This window comes from Ursus arctos, unplaced genomic scaffold, assembly GCF_023065955.2.
Source record: "Ursus arctos isolate Adak ecotype North America unplaced genomic scaffold, UrsArc2.0 scaffold_21, whole genome shotgun sequence".
In the NCBI taxonomy this organism is placed as follows: Eukaryota; Metazoa; Chordata; class Mammalia; order Carnivora; family Ursidae; genus Ursus; species Ursus arctos.
Window position 1 is genome coordinate 48756741 of NW_026622886.1, and position 8914 is coordinate 48765654.

At 53.2% G+C, this 8914-nt stretch overlaps 1 long non-coding RNA gene across 1 annotated transcript; it reads left to right on the forward strand.

Moving 5' to 3' along the window:
• Window positions 1-1410: 1410 nt before the first annotated feature.
• Window positions 1411-7375, forward strand: LOC113256354 (uncharacterized). The gene is made up of 3 exons (XR_003316660.4): window positions 1411-1593; window positions 5836-5969; window positions 7288-7375. It is a non-coding gene; the product is annotated as an uncharacterized LOC113256354 (long non-coding RNA).
• The last annotated feature ends 1539 nt before the right edge of the window (window positions 7376-8914 follow it).

Genomic DNA, 8914 nt, shown 5'->3' on the forward strand with positions numbered 1-8914 from the left:
TAGTCAGGATAGACTAGGTTATGCTGAAGAAACAAATAATCCCTCAGATTTATTTATCCCACACTACGGAGCCCTCGCGGTGGACAGGAATTTCTAGTCTGTGGCATCATGCTCAAGCCAGAACCCAGCCTGATGGAGCAGCTGATATCTGGGTATTGCTGAGCCAGAGGGAAAGAGAGCTCCAAAGGGTTTTGAATTAGCAATTGAATTCTTGGCCCAGAAACGAAATGTATGACTTCCACTTATAACTCATTGGTTAAAACTGGTCACATGGCCCCATCCGACCTCAGAAAGCCAGGAAGTGAGATTCTACCAGAAGATATGCCAGAAGGCAGGGAGGCGGAGATATCTGGTGAACAGTGTAAAGACTTCCAGAAAGCATGAAGACGAATGACGTTTAACCGAGCCTTGAAAATACTTTAGTCTTCAATAAATGAAGTTAGGGTCAAGGGAGAGGACCCACCAAATAGGGAGCCGCATAAGAGAAGTCCCGGAGGCCAGAGAGCGCCTGACGGGTGTGAGCACAGCCAGGCTTCATGAGAGGGTGAGGTCCGCACCAGACTAGGAACCGGGCTGGAAGGCTGAGTTTCCGCGGTGAAGGGCTCTGAATATCCTAATAAGGATTTTAGACTCTAATAGATGATTGGCAATAGGGAGCTACCAAGAGGATTTTAAGCAAGGAGGTAACATGATCTGATTTGTGTTTTAGGAAGATAACACAGTGGCAGAATGGGAAGGAGATTGGAAGGGAGAGAGACCCAAGTCTGGGAAGCTTTGTCGCAGACAGTCCAGGCAAGAATAGGGCGGCAGGAGCCGAGGGCGGGGCTGGGAGGATGCCGAGGAAAAAACAGATGGGAGAAGACACTTCCCATCTAGAAAGGATCACTGCCTTTTTTTTTTTTTAATGAAAATATTCAAACATATACAAGAGGAGAGAAAATAGTTTAACAAACCCCCATCTACCATCACCCAGCTTGAATTGTTCTATCCACATGGCCAATTTCTCTTCACCGATGTCCCCACCCCCTTCGCTCCACTGCATGACTTTAAAGCAAATCCCAATTGCCATTTTGCTTAATCTGTCATTTCTTCTGTATGTGTTCTAAAAGATAAAGACTTTTTAACCACAAGCACAATACCATTATCCCACCTAAAAAAAAATAACAATTACTTAACGTTATCACATATCCAGCCATTAGCCCAATTTCCTTACTGGTCTCTTAATTTTTTCCCGGTTGGTTTGTCCGAATCAGGATCCACACGGGGTCCACACATCCCATTTGGTTCTCCCTCTTCCTCTCTCATGGTATTTACTCGTTGAAGATTCTGGGTCATCCCTCCTCTGGAATTTCCCCAATTCTGGATTTTGCCAACGGTCTCCCCCTGCCTGCTGACATTTGACATGTTTGTCTTCCCCTCGCATTTCCGGCGAACTGGTGGCTGGATCTGAACCTTCCCTCCTTTGAACAGAAGCAGAGGGAGGAGAAGGGAAGCAGAAAGGGGGCCATTACTGACACGACACCTTCCGTTTGCCAGGCACCGTGTGGATTCCGTATAAAGATGATCTCCTTGAACCCTCACCGCGACTCCGAGGTGAGTGCTCACGACCACTGTTTTGTCGGACGAGGACACTGGGATGGAGGGGGCGAAGCCACCTGCCCCAGCTCATAAAACCAGAAAAAGAGGGAGGTGGGGTCGTAACCTAGTTCTGTCTGACCCCGAAGCCCCTTCTCTTTCCGCTGCTGCGGCAGGGAGAAGGGACGTGGCCCATGCTGGCCATGCCGGGAGGAAACCCAGCTCTCCTGACTCCTGAGACGGCTTCAGTATTGAGAATAGACATGGCCACTTGCTATGTGGCCGGTACCTTCCATACATCACGAGGACAGGAAATGATGCTTCGTGATCCCCATTTTACAGGTGGGGACACCAAAGTCCAGAAAGGGTGAGTGGCTTGCCCTGGGCACTGCCGCTGGCGCACAGAGCCGGGATGCACCCCCAGGTCCGTCTGACGGCAGAGCCCATGCCCTACACGGCCTCTCCTCATGGGTGGCTGCAACTTTCCTGGGGGCCTTGGGGGTGTGGGGGTGGGTGCAGAGAGGGGAAGGAGCAGGCTGGCTTTTCTGGCTGGAATCGGGGAAATGAGCTGTCACTGTTGGGCAGAGTGGATCTGCTTCTTCCTACCACATTCCCCAACCCAGCACGGCATAGACTCGGCTCACAGCCGTGAGGCCGGGAGGGAGGGCCGGCCCACGCCCAGCCCCATCAATCTTGGTGGCAGGGACTCCCTCCTAGAGCTTTCTCCAGCAGCCGCACTCCCTGCTGCAACGGGGCAAGAATCCAGGAGGACGGCACTCCGAGGGGAGACAGAGGCAAGGCTCCCCATGCTAGGAAGCCCTGCGAGCAGCTCTTCCCCCTCAGAGCCGCAGGGACAAGCGCAGAGAAAAACCAGGACATTCCCCCCCACCAGGATATTTTGTATGCTTTGCACTTGCTGCTGTGTTTCCTTCATCTAAAAGCTCTCAAATTTCAAATAAAAAGGTACAATGAAAGCAGCAGCAGGATAAATAGCCCCAGCGATCTGAGCCGAAACCCTGGAAGCTTTATTCACATCTTTAGAAAAACTCAGAAGGCTCCTAGTAGCAGCTGCGTACAAAGCCTCGCACTTGAATTCGAAGGCTGCCAGAAATAGGCCTGTCAGGCCTGAAATATCACTGCATTTCATTACTCTTAAATGTGCGTCACCATCTCTGCCTCATTACCAGCTGGGGGGTATTCTCCAGACCAACTCCAGAGAGAACTGGGAAGTGGGAGCTGTGGGGAAGGGGACAGGCCGAGCTGGGGCAAGAACACGGGGATGGGAGGGGGACCGCAAAGCCTCACGAGGCCTAGGGTCTAGCGGGAGGCCCACAGCCCTGGAGGATCCTGCTATCCGCATGTCCCCAACAGGAGAGTCTGATGTCACCAGCTGGGGCGGTGAAGCCAGGAAGAGACAGGGAAGGGGCAGGACTGCTGAGGAGGCAGGGAGGACAGTCTTTGAGCAAAGAATGGGGCCCAAAGATGCAGCGGGTAAAGGGCACTGAGGCCTTCACGCCTGGCGGCAGGTAGGAACCAGTCAAAGGCAAATTAGGCCGGCAAGACCTGGGGAGTCTAGAATCACAGGCACAAAGCCAGTGGAAAATCCTGGAGGGAGATGGTGCTGGAGGGTTGGAAGTTTGGAGCCCGGAGCAATCTGCATGTTTATAATAAAACTGACACTCAGGGCAGCTCTGAATAATTCAGTAGGCGCTGTGATCTCCTTACAGTGTGTGTCCCTGGGGTACAAAGGGAAAGGGGCTGGCTCGCCCAGGCCGGCTGCCTTCACTGGGCCCTCTGAAAGGGCGTGACAGACGGGCCAGCGCTGGCCACCACCCAGTCACGCTTTGCACGGTGATTGGTTTTCAAAGGAGGACAGGGTTTGTGAATGGAGCCAGCTTGTTGCTTGCTGCCTTCCAATGGACGCTGCTGGGTCGCGTGGCCAGCCTGGGCCCCCTTGTGAATGGGGCATCACCAGTGGGTGGTGAACAAGCCAGAGGTGACTCCCCATCCCCTCCCCCTGTCACCGCTGAGGCTGAGGTGAGGGAAAGAGGGAAAAGTGCCCCTGACCCTTCTCTCTGCTGACGGGTTTAACCCTCTACTGGTCCTCCTCTGTGCTGGCCCTGTATCAGTCCGAACCAAATTCGGCTGCATAAAGAAAAAAAAAAAAGTTGAAACAAGATGGAAGTTTATTTTTCCCTCACATAAAGAAGTCTGAAGAAAATCAGCACAGACCTCCTTTGTAAGTTCCAGCACCGTCAGAGACCTGGGCCTCTTGCATCTTGTGGCTCTGCCATCCTTAGGCTTTCTGTGCCACTCCTGGCCCAACATGGCTGCTCACACACCAACATCATGTCCACATTCTAGCCATCAGGAAAAAAGAACATGAGGAGAAGGAACCCAGGGTACATGCCAGCCATCTTTTGCAATTTCCCAGAAGCTGTCACACAAACACTTATAGTTAATAGACCACGACTTAGATAAGGTTACCCTAGCTGCAAGAGGGGCTCGGAAATGTATTGTTTGTTGCATGTGGCCGTGTGTTTGCTGGCAGACAATTCTCCACGGTTCTATTGCACTTTTTCACGTCTCACAAGTGAAATGCTGACTGCCCTTTGTTCCAGACTATCGTTTTCAGGATAGGGACCGTGCACAGAAGGTATACAGTGCCTCCCCCTAGAGCAAAGGGCAGGCATGCTGCCCGTTATAAAAGATTCGGTTTCCCCAAGTTTGAGTTCCTCTCCAGAAATGCACCCGGCAGGTGTGTGTCCAGGCATCACCTGGCTCTCTTTGGGAAGCCCCGCGGAAACTGAGGCTGCTGCCGTCCTACTGCTATTGCTGAGAACAATAAAACGTCCCTTGTCCCAGGCCCAGGAGCCTCCGCTCCTGCCAGCAGCTATGACATGGGCCAAAGTGCTAGCTTATAAATAGGATAAAATCACAGATGTTCACAATTCTCAACAGTGTCCAGCTAAGAATCAGGGTTTCTGCAGGGATAGGTACTGAAAGTCTGCCACATGTCCCTTCCCAGCTACTTGAACTGTGCGCACAGGTGTTTTCAGGTGCCTCTGCCCCTCCCACAACCAGAGGGAGTGGTCTTCACGTGAACTTCAGCCACTTCCAGAATCCCAGCAGGTCCTGAAATGCCCAGACATGGGGGAGCCACTGCACCGGCTCACCTCCTCAGCTCTGAGTGTTCGCCAGGGCCCCATGGACGGCTTGGTCCCACCGAGTCAGTCCCCACATTAGAGGAGGGTGCTGAGACCTCCTCTAGCTTCTGCATCTGGAGTGACTTGGTGACTTTCTCCTCAGTTCCCTGAACCAAACCGCACCCCTTCTCTTTCCCCACCCCATCTCTTCCAGATCCCCTCCTCCCCACTTCCCCACCAAGGTCTTCCAGGTCAGATCCCCCTAGAACCACAACCCTCAGTTGGCCTGCTCTGCAACTGCCCCCCTGCCCTGAGACGGTCCTCCTCTGGGCAAGAAGGCTGGGACCCAGCCAGGCCATGTGTGCAATACGCATCCTCACCCCCACTCAAGATGCTTGTGTGTGTGGTGAAAACAACTCCAGGTCATTCCACATGCCCCCACCCCAGCCCACCCCCATCCCTCTCCTCTTCATCCCGCAAACCAGATCTCCCTCCGAAGTCACCCTAACTCCTCTTACCCCTTACCCCACTTCACCATCCAGTCACTGGTGGAACCCTGCCTCTAAGCTTCTCTGGTGTCTGTCCCCTCCGCCCCAACTCCGCTGCCCTGTTTCAGACCCTGTTACCTCTCACCCAGAGTCCAGGCTCCAAAGAGGCGCCCAAGTGACCATTCTAACAAGTAAATGAGCTCATAGCCCTCACCAGCCACTGAACAAAGTTTAAACTCCTAACTGTGGAACCTAACACCCGATTGTTCTGCTTGTCCCTCTCCTGCCATCCCCTACACACTCCCACGCTCCAGCCACACTGGGCCACTCTGCAGGTCCCCAATGCTCCCCGACAATCTTCGATGCACCAGCACTCTCACACCTGCCTTCACCTCTGCTAGGAGCGCCCTTCTCTCCTCTCCCTGCCCCCTTCCGGAACACCCACCAATTTCCATCCGTCTTTCAAGACCCAACTCAAGCATGACTTCAGGAGCTGTCCCAATGTTCCTCCACGATCTAAGTGACCAGGCTCTGCCCCTAAGTGCTGCCCCAAAGTGTGTACACACACTATCTCTATAAAGGCATGTTCCCGATTATTTGTTCATATTACCTGTCTCTTCCTCCAGACCGTAAGACCTCAGAGAGCAAGGATCAGAACTGTTCATCTTTGTGACTCAACCAGGCTCAAGAAATCCTTGCCAACTGAATAAACGGATTGTCCCTCACTTCGTTCATCTCCAATCCCAAGGCCAGCTCAATGGTGAGCTGTGAGCAAGTAACGTGGCCCAAAGCAGAAACCTCAGCTGCTTCCCTGGGGATTTCGGGCTAGAAGAGGATTCCAGGATGGGGGAAAAGGAGAGTGGGGCTGGGGAGAAGTGAATGAAGACCAAGGAATGGGTGCCAGAGGCAGGTCCCAAAGGAAACGCAGACACGGGTCACATCACCTGGAGCAGGATGTCCGTCTTCTTTCTGGTATATGCGTGGGGGGGTGTGCGGGCAGAGAGGGGAGACCCAGGGCAGGCTTCTGGGTCTGGATTTGTACCAGACGCTCCCAGAGCCCGCAAGGAGACCCAGAAGGAATCTCTTAATATCACTCTCAGGAAATCCATGGCTCAAGGTGTTTGCTAGGCCCCAGGACAGGAAGCTCAGTCCAATGCCAGGGACTCTGTCTCCTGCATTATTGCCAAGGAGAGAGACCCTACACGATGAGATCTAGATTACACATTAAAAGGCTTCCAGCCCAAAATGCAAGGAGATATCCCAGATTGGGGCTTGGAACAGAAAAAGCATCTGAGTGAAAAAACATGAAATCCAAGTAAAGTATGTTGTCTGGGTAATAGTATTGCACCAATGTTAATTTCTTCGTTTTGACAAATGTACCAGGGTGATGTAAGATATTAACTTTGGGGGAAGCTGGGCGAAGAGTATATGGGAACTCTTTATACTATCTTTGCAACTTTTCTGTAAGCCTAAAATTATTCCAAATGAACTAAAATAAAACACGCACGCACGCACACACACACACACTTTAAAACCTAAGCTCAAGATTTAAGAGGCAGGAAGAGAAAGCAAGCATGAGTTTCAATGGAAGGTAAAGGAGCAAGAAGGGAGGATACATGTTTCATTCTTAGGAACCTGAGGACCTTTACCAGAGTCATTCATCCACTCAACAAGTATTTATTGAACATCTGTTATGTGCCAAGCATTGTTTTCAGACCCTGGGATACTGCAGTAAACAAAATAGCCAAATCCCCACTGGGGCTTATATTTTAGTGGGTTGAGAGCTTAATATTACCTACTCACAGCCCCTCCTCGGGCTCCAGCACTCAGGTCACATCAGGGTGCAGGAAGGGCTTTGCTTGAGCAAGCCTGAGGTGGCTCCAGAGAGGGCGCTCAGTTGGGCTAACTCCTTGGCTTCTAATCAGTCATGGAACTACAGGCCTGGGCTTTCTACTTCCTAAAATAAGGGAAATAGTGAGAAGCCAACTTTGTCCCAGAAATACGTTGTCGCTCAGGATGCATGACAGTCTAGTTCAAGGGCCTGTATTAATATGATTGTTGTAAATATTTGCATTCAGGCCAAGAACTAGGTTAGGACCGCTCTTCTGTAGTTTCTACAAACCTTCCTCTCTCCGTCGTCAAAGAATCCTCAGAATTGGCAGAGAAACTCGAAGCAAAATTTGCGTGCTCACACCGTGCAGGGCCACCAGCTCCACGATCAAGGCCAGGATCAGGCCCACGCACCGACCCAGTGCTCAGGCAATCCTGCCACAGCGGGCGGGAACTCAGAGCTGCGCTGGGCCCTGAGCCCCTCACCCCCACCCCTGCGCAGCCTCCGCTCCCGAGCGCAGGGACTGCGCGACCCCCGCCGCGTTCTGCACCGAGACCCGCGCCTGGGGTGCCGCGGGAGGCACCGAGGCCCGGGCCGCGCCCCTCTGGCCCCGGCCCAGCCGCCTTCGGAGGGAAAGTTGTTGCTCAACTCTGAGGAATGCGGAGCCAAAGCGGCGGCGAGAGGAAGCGGCCGGAGATGACGGCGACAGCCGCCGGGGACCGCGCCGGGGCGGCGCGCGGCGAACTTCGCCCAAATGTAAACAGCGGTCCGGCCCGGGAAGCGGCGCCGCCCGACGCCCCGCGGCCTGGAGGTGACAACCACGCGGGCGGCCGCTGGTGCGACGTGGGGCTGCGATGGCCCGAGCCCGGCGCCCGCCCCCGGGCAGTTGGGGAACGCGGGGCCGAGGAAGGCCCCAGGCCCGGGCAAGAACCGCCCACTGAAGACTCCGAGGCGCAGGGAGTTTGGGTTTTTTGTTCCCGATGGGTCTCCCACGCCCAAGAGTGCCTTGTGAATACAGTAGGCGCTCAAGACACATTTTTGAGAGACTGACCCCACCCCCCAGCCTCAGTTTCCTCCTGTGTACCGGGAAAGGTTGGATCCCCGAGGCCCCTGGCCACTCTGAAATTCTAGGATGCCGAGATTAAATCCCATGTGTACTGCTGTGGTTTTGCTTTTAGTTTTTCAGGGACATTTTTAGTGCTACCCTTTATGATGTGCCAGGAGTGAATTTGACACCAGATGGCTTTTTTTTTTTTTTTTAAATAAGAAAGAAGACAAAGGGAGGGAGAAAAATATTTTCCAACTGGCAGTGCTGACAGCATTTTGGAAGAGAATCCAGGGAGGCAAAGAGGAGCTGTTTCAGCTTGATTTTTTCCTCCTCCCGCACACTTTGCCACCCTGGACTCCACCGTGGATGGGATAGATCACACTGGAGCTTTTTATAGATGAGGCAAAGGGAACATCATCACAGGAAACGCCACCCCTGGTTGGTTCTTGCTTTGTCCTCTCTGGCTCTCCCAGAGAACTGGCCCCAGCCACGGGGTTGGGGACTGCGGCTACAGGCAGGGCTCTGGCGGAAGACTGACTCTGGTGTGAATTAGAACAACAGAGACACACCTGGCAAATCAAAAGTCAGAGCTCCCTGCCTGGGGAGCATTAAGGAAAACTAGCCAATATGGCAGTGTCTTTTCTGGAATTCCTCTTCTCTTGGATCCCAACTCCCTCTCTTCACACAGGGAGGAGAGGAGCTGGTCCTCACGCAGAATGGCCTCCAGCTCGGTTCTTAATGTTGTGGCAAGAAGGGAAATTCCTAGAATGAGCCGGTTTGGCAGCACGTACAATGGCGTCACCCCGGGATGCTGCAGTCAGACTGC